General features: G+C 44.6%; 3 non-coding genes across 3 annotated transcripts; all 3 read left to right on the top strand.

The window, feature by feature from the left end:
• The first annotated feature begins 873 nt into the window (after positions 1-873).
• On the top strand, positions 874-1,064 carry LOC141252775 (U2 spliceosomal RNA). Its single transcript, XR_012314093.1, has one exon. It is a non-coding gene; the product is annotated as a U2 spliceosomal RNA (small nuclear RNA).
• Positions 1,065-2,182: 1,118 nt separating this feature from the next.
• Positions 2,183-2,372, top strand: LOC141252777 (U2 spliceosomal RNA). Its single transcript, XR_012314095.1, has one exon. It is a non-coding gene; the product is annotated as a U2 spliceosomal RNA (small nuclear RNA).
• Positions 2,373-3,486: 1,114 nt separating this feature from the next.
• LOC141252772 (U2 spliceosomal RNA) lies at positions 3,487-3,676 on the top strand. Its single transcript, XR_012314090.1, has one exon. It is a non-coding gene; the product is annotated as a U2 spliceosomal RNA (small nuclear RNA).
• The last annotated feature ends 4,104 nt before the right edge of the window (positions 3,677-7,780 follow it).

Raw genomic sequence — 7,780 nt, 5'->3', positions numbered from 1 at the left:
GGATAAACAGACATATTAGGCAAGCATTTTGGAGCTTTCACCTAAATAACTACAGGTGGTGAGATAAGCTGCACAATATAATTGACCTTTCAGTATATTGTTGCACACACACCATCTATTTAGCAAATGCCCTTGTTATCAACAGCAGCCTTTTAAACTCACCTGAGCTAACAGGTATGTGCGCTGGTTACTCTGCTGCGCTTAAAATTTCTTTTTTGGTTTGCTACAATGCCTTTTCTGAAACGTTGTCTCCTTCTGCTGGAACACTGACTTCTTTCATTTAATGCCTGCAGACTATAAAAGAGAACCCAACCCAAAAAGTTTGGTTGATTAGTCTGTGGCATTCTGTTAAACTGTTGCTTATGGCGGTCTCTGTGAGCTTCTCAGCGACATTCAGCCAGCCAGGTATCCTGCCTGCAGTAGATGGAATGTGGCAATGGAACGCTGGCTGCGCGTGTCATAATAGGCTCTGAGCCTTTATATACCTGTGCACAGGAGCAGCCACCTTCAGTCTGCTGCTGGACAGCCAGCAGCAGCAGCAGCAGGAGAGGTATGTAATCAGGAGCCCTCCTGCTAAGGGAAGATAGACAGCTGCTCGTTCCACCCCACCCCCCGCCTTAATTGGTTCTCCTCCCTTCCAACGGTGTTGAGGCGGGTGGGAACAGCAGGGGGTGAAGGTGCTGTGTTTAAAGAGGTGGAGTTATGCAGATCTAAAACGCGTGGATTGCAGCAGCAGCAAGCCGAAAAGTGCAGGCATGTAAGGGATCTAGAGGTTGACAACATGTCTTCTTAACGGGAGTCCAGGAGCTCATCTCCACAAATGGACTTTTCAGGATCCTTGGGTGGCTCCGTAGTTTGAAACCAATTCTGGTTATCGCTTCTCGGCCTTTTGGCTAAGATCAAGTGTAGTATCTGTTCTTATCAGTTTAATATCTGATACGTCCCCTATCTGGGGACCATATATTAAATGGATTTTTAGAACAGGGAGATGGAAAAAGAGCTTGCTCTGTCCACTCCACGCATTGACCTGGTATTGCAGTATCTCCAGGACCGGTGCACCCCTTCTTTAATGCAGTTTCTAAAATCAGAAAGAATTGAATTCAATGTTTTTTGTTCATTTTGCTTGTTTGTCGGATTTTGGGATGGACTCTTTGGCTTTGCTTTTCTTCTCCTCATTGGATTTTTCATGTTCAAAGTTGCAGAAGCCAGATTACAAGCTCATTTTGGTTCAACTTCAGCAACTGTGCATTGCATTGCCATGTAATGTGATGCAATGCTATCTTTCTAGCTCTCCCTTTTTACTTCCTTTTGGATAAACAGACATATTAGGCAAGCATTTTGGAGCTTTCACCTAAATAACTACAGGTGGTGAGATAAGCTGCACAATATAATTGACCTTTCAGTATATTGTTGCACACACACCATCTATTTAGCAAATGCCCTTGTTATCAACAGCAGCCTTTTAAACTCACCTGAGCTAACAGGTATGTGCGCTGGTTACTCTGCTGCGCTTAAAATTTCTTTTTTGGTTTGCTACAATGCCTTTTCTGAAACGTTGTCTCCTTCTGCTGGAACACTGACTTCTTTCATTTAATGCCTGCAGACTATAAAAGAGAACCCAACCCAAAAAGTTTGGTTGATTAGTCTGTGGCATTCTGTTAAACTGTTGCTTATGGCGGTCTCTGTGAGCTTCTCAGCGACATTCAGCCAGCCAGGTATCCTGCCTGCAGTAGATGGAATGTGGCAATGGAACGCTGGCTGCGCGTGTCATAATAGGCTCTGAGCCTTTATATACCTGTGCACAGGAGCAGCCACCTTCAGTCTGCTGCTGGACAGCCAGCAGCAGCAGCAGCAGGAGAGGTATGTAATCAGGAGCCCTCCTGCTAAGGGTAGATAGACAGCTGCTCGTTCCACCCCACCCCCCGCCTTAATTGGTTCTCCTCCCTTCCAACGGTGTTGAGGCGGGTGGGAACAGCAGGGGGTGAAGGTGCTGTGTTTAAAGAGGTGGAGTTATGCAGATCTAAACGCGTGGATTGCAGCAGCAGCAAGCCGAAAAGTGCAGGCATGTAAGGGATCTAGAGGTTGACAACATGTCTTCTTAACGGGAGTCCAGGAGCTCATCTCCACAAATGGACTTTTCAGGATCCTTGGGTGGCTCCGTAGTTTGAAACCAATTCTGGTTATCGCTTCTCGGCCTTTTGGCTAAGATCAAGTGTAGTATCTGTTCTTATCAGTTTAATATCTGATACGTCCCCTATCTGGGGACCATATATTAAATGGATTTTAGAACAAGGAGATGGAAAAAGAGCTTGCTCTGTCCACTCCACGCATTGACCTGGTATTGCAGTATCTCCAGGACCGGTGCACCCCTTCTTTAATGCAGTTTCTAAAATCAGAAAGAATTGAATTCAATGTTTTTTGTTCATTTTGCTTGTTTGTCGGATTTTGGGATGGACTCTTTGGCTTTGCTTTTCTTCTCCTCATTGGATTTTTCATGTTCAAAGTTGCAGAAGCCAGATTACAAGCTCATTTTGGTTCAACTTCAGCAACTGTGCATTGCATTGCCATGTAATGTGATGCAATGCTATCTTTCTAGCTCTCCCTTTTTACTTCCTTTTGGATAAACAGACATATTAGGCAAGCATTTTGGAGCTTTCACCTAAATAACTACAGGTGGTGAGATAAGCTGCACAATATAATTGACCTTTCAGTATATTGTTGCACACACACCATCTATTTAGCAAATGCCCTTGTTATCAACAGCAGCCTTTTAAACTCACCTGAGCTAACAGGTATGTGCGCTGGTTACTCTGCTGCGCTTAAATTTCTTTTTTGGTTTGCTACAATGCCTTTTCTGAAACGTTGTCTCCTTCTGCTGGAACACTGACTTCTTTCATTTAATGCCTGCAGACTATAAAAGAGAACCCAACCCAAAAAAGTTTGGTTGATTAGTCTGTGGCATTCTGTTAAACTGTTGCTTATGGCGGTCTCTGTGAGCTTCTCAGCGACATTCAGCCAGGCCAGGTATCCTGCCTGCAGTAGATGGAATGTGGCAATGGAACGCTGGCTGCGCGTGTCATAATAGGCTCTGAGCCTTTATATACCTGTGCACAGCAGCAGCCACCTTCAGTCTGCTGCTGGACAGCCAGCAGCAGCAGCAGCAGGAGAGGTATGTAATCAGGAGCCCTCCTGCTAAGGGTAGACAGCTGCTCGTTCCACCCCACCCCCGCCTTAATTGGTTCTCCTCCCTTCCAACGGTGTTGAGGCGGGTGGGAACAGCAGGGGGTTGAAGTGCTGTGTTTAAAGAGGTGGAGTTATTGCAGATCTAAAACGCGTGGATTGCAGCAGCAGCAAGCCGAAAAGTGCAGGCATGTATGGGATCTAGAGGTTGACAACATGTCTCTTAACGGGAGTCCAGGAGCTCATCTCCACAAATGGACTTTTCAGGATCCTTGGTGGCTCCGTAGTTTGAAACCAATTCTGGTTATCGCTTCTCGGCCTTTTGGCTAAGATCAAGTGTAGTATCTGTTCTTATCAGTTTAATATCTGATACGTCCCCTATCTGGGACCATATATTAAATGGATTTTAGAACAGGGAGATGGAGAAAAGAGCTTGCTCTGTCCACTCCACGCATTGACCTGGTATTGCAGTATCTCCAGGACCGGTGCACCCTTCTTTAATGCAGTTTCTAAAATCCAGAAAGAATTGAATTCAATGTTTTTTGTTCATTTTGCTTGTTTGTCGGATTTGGGATGGACTCTTTGGCTTTGCTTTTCTTCTCCTCATTGGATTTTTCATGTTCAAAGTTGCAGAAGCCAGATTACAAGCTCATTTTGGTTCAACTTCAGCAACTGTGCATTGCATTGCCATGTAATGTGATGCAATGCTATCTTTCTAGCTCTCCCTTTTTACTTCCTTTTGGATAAACAGACATATTAGGCAAGCATTTTGGAGCTTTCACCTAAATAACTACAGGTGGTGAGATAAGCTGCACAATATAATTGACCTTTCAGTATATTGTTGCACACACACCATCTATTTAGCAAATGCCCTTGTTATCAACAGCAGCCTTTTAAACTCACCTGAGCTAACAGGTATGTGCGCTGGTTACTCTGCTGCGCTTAAAATTTCTTTTTTGGTTTGCTACAATGCCTTTTCTGAAACGTTGTCTCCTTCTGCTGGAACACTGACTTCTTTCATTTAATGCCTGCAGACTATAAAAGAGAACCCAACCCAAAAAGTTTGGTTGATTAGTCTGTGGCATTCTGTTAAACTGTTGCTTATGGCGGTCTCTGTGAGCTTCTCAGCGACATTCAGCCAGCCAGGTATCCTGCCTGCAGTAGATGGAATGTGGCAATGGAACGCTGGCTGCGCGTGTCATAATAGGCTCTGAGCCTTTATATACCTGTGCACAGCAGCAGCCACCTTCAGTCTGCTGCTGGACAGCCAGCAGCAGCAGCAGCAGGAGAGGTATGTAATCAGGAGCCCTCCTGCTAAGGGTAGACAGCTGCTCGTTCCACCCCACCCCCCGCCTTAATTGGTTCTCCTCCCTTCCAACGGTGTTGAGGCGGGTGGGAACAGCAGGGGGTGAAGGTGCTGTGTTTAAAGAGGTGGAGTTATGCAGATCTAAAACGCGTGGATTGCAGCAGCAGCAAGCCGAAAAGTGCAGGCATGTAAGGGATCTAGAGGTTGACAACATGTCTTCTTAACGGGAGTCCAGGAGCTCATCTCCACAAATGGACTTTTCAGGATCCTTGGGTGGCTCCGTAGTTTGAAACCAATTCTGGTTATCGCTTCTCGGCCTTTTGGCTAAGATCGTATGACTGTACCTTGATTGGTGCGAGTCTCCTGGAGGAATCCGGACCCTTTTGTGGAGGATTTTCTGCTTTTTCCTGTGGTATTCCATACCGACAGAATCCAAGATGTCTTTTGTGAAGAACACCATCCGTTTGTCCGTGGATCCATCTGACCAGAACAAGAACAACGTGGTTTTCATTGTCCAAGACATCGTTGAAGGCAAAGCTGGAGCAAGACGTTCTGAGATCTTCAGTGTCAACGAATTTTCACGTCAAGGTAATTATGACGTTACCTTTATGGACCAGGATGTTTGCCTTAATGTCTTTGAATGGCTCCGTGGTCACTCTAGTGACCCCTGCTTGGAAGGAGTTAGATGGGAACCTTTGTTTGGTCTGCAAGAAAAGGAGGTGACTGTGACTGTCTATAACCCTTTTACAGACCCTGAGCTGCTGGAGTGCTTCCTCTCTCGCTACTGTGAATATGTGCGGAAGGGAGTGAAGCAAGTCAATTGTCTAGGAATCTTTAACTGTCAGTATAAATTCCGTGTGAAATTGAAAAGGGATCCTGACAGTGTGGGGGGCTTTAGACACCCTCCATCAAATTTTTCCGTTGCAGGCCATAGAGGTTTCCTCTTTTACCCAGGCCAGCCCATGTTTTGCCGTAGATGCTTTTCTTTCGGACATACCATGGTAACATGCCTTAAAGGGCAGTGTTGCCGAAATTGCAGAAAGGAGGGGCATATGGCCAACCAGTGTCCAGAGGCCAAGTCCTGTGATGTCTGTGGGAGTAGTGATCACATGTATAAGGACTGTCCTATGAGTGCACCTAGACGTTCTGATAAAGAACAGAAGGAGGAGGAGCTGGAGAGGAGGCAGATGGCAAGCGCACTGAAAGTGCTGGAAAGATTGGAGAGGGAGGAGAGAGAGGGAAGGAGGCGGGAAACTGGTAGAGCCTCTCCCTCTACGGCGCCAGAGGAGGTGTCCCTGAGACCATGTTCTTCTTCTGCTGAAGAAATGAGGAAGAAGCGGAGGGAAGAAAAGGAGTTCTGGAGGGAAGTGGCAAAGGTGGAGAAAAAGGCAGTGTCTGCGAGAATATCTAGGAAAGTGGTGGAAGCAGAGCTGCCTGAGATGATGACTTTTGGAGAGGCAATGGACGCAACAGGATGTGAAGTGCAAATCTCGGAACCCGACAGTCCTGAACACCCTTCGGGTCCTGAAAACATTGAAGATTTTTCTTCGGAGGATGATAGGGGTGCAAAGAAGAGTCGTAGGGAGGATGGTGGGGGCAGTGATGATGCAGATTTTAGTGAGCCTCAGAGGAAGATCAGAACTGCCAGAATGAGGAGTGTGGCTGGTGAAGCCAGCGGGTCGGAAACCAGCTGTTCTGTTCTGATGGCGGAGGAGGATAGTGGTGGTGCTGGATAGTGTCACCATATAATATTGTAAATGTTTTTTCTTTTTGTCCTCTTGTGAGCTTTGGTTTAGGCCAAAGGCTATTTCTTTGTGTAATTGGTGAAGGAGTAGAAGTATTATGGGATTTACCATAGTGTCCCAAAACGTAAGAGTGTTTAAAAGTAAAGTAAGAAGAGCTGCTATTTTTGAGTTTTTAGCTATGCAAAATGCATCTATTTTTTGTTTACAAGAATGTGGGGTAGTGGATGGTGTGAAAGGGGATGAATGGTCTTATGGAGCGTCTGTGTGGTCGGGGAGTGCATGTAATAAGAATGATGGTGTGGGTATTTTGGTTAAAGGAAGGAGGTTGTTTTGAGTGATTATTTGGTTATTGAGGTGGGGAGATGTATCCTTGCTAATTTTGTATACAAGAATGTAAAGTTTTGTGTTATTAATGTTTATGCGCCAGTTGAAAAAAATGAGCGCAAAAATTTATTTGAAAAAATTAAGCTTTTTGTTCCAGGAAGAATACCTGTGGTAATTGTGGGTGATATGAACTGTGATGTGGGGAGAGTGAATGTGGATGTGTCTGGGAAAGCATTATTGGAGTTAGTGAATGATTTTGGGTTGTGTGATATGCAGCGCGTGTGTAACATGAATCCTTTGTTGAACACTTTCTTTTCTGAGAGTGGTAGGGTACAATCCAGATTGGATTATTGTTTTATTTCTAAAAATATGGTTTCTGTTAATTATAGGCAGGAAAACGTTCTTTTTTCAGATCATGTGTGTATGTTGTGTGAGTTGGATATAAAAGTTGATGGAGTGTTTGGGAGAGGATTGTGGAAGTTAAATGTTAAACTGTTAGAGAATGAAGATGTGAGAAAGGAGTATGAAAGGCGGTATGAAGAATGGTGTAAGCATAAAAATGAGTTTGGGAATGTTTGTGAGTGGTGGGACTGGGTGAAGAAACAAACAAAAATGTTCTTTAAAAATTTAGGATACAAGTATGCAGCAATTAAAAGAGAGAGTTTTGTTAAACTGAACGCGCGGTTGAGCGTTTTGTATAAGTTAAGGGAAGGAGGAGTTGAGGTGGAGGAGGATATTTTAGAGGTAAAAAAGGAGATTAGTGAGTTTTTGTTGGAGAGAGGGAGAAGCATAGTGTTTAGGGCAAAGATTGATAAGATGGAGCAGGATGAGAAATGTTCTCGGTTTTTCTTTAAAAAAGTTTTTGGAAAGAAACAGAGTATGAGCGTGGTGTATGGAGCAGATGGAAGTGAGGTGAGTGGAGAGGATATGTGTGAAGAGGTGGCTAAGTTTTATGAGGATCTGTATGCAGTGAAACAGAGGGATGAATGTTTGGAGAATGATGTTTTGAGTGTGTTAGAGAGTAAGTTGAGTGAAGCAGAAAGAGAGAGAGTGATGGGTGAGGTGACTGGTGATGAGGTATGGAAGGTTATGTGTAGTATGGCTTTGAATAAGACGCCGGGGGAGGATGGCCTCCCAGTAGAATTTTATCGTGTGATGTGGGGTGTGATTGGTAAGGACTTTGTGGATGTATGTAAGTATATGTGGGGAAACATGGAGGTGACTG

The sequence above is a fragment of the Phyllobates terribilis genome, unplaced genomic scaffold (genome assembly GCF_046119375.1).
Source record: "Phyllobates terribilis strain yellow unplaced genomic scaffold, ASM4611937v1 Scaffold_9347__1_contigs__length_14124, whole genome shotgun sequence".
NCBI lineage: Eukaryota > Metazoa > Chordata > Amphibia > Anura > Dendrobatidae > Phyllobates > Phyllobates terribilis.
This window is presented reverse-complemented; position numbering and strand designations above follow the sequence as displayed.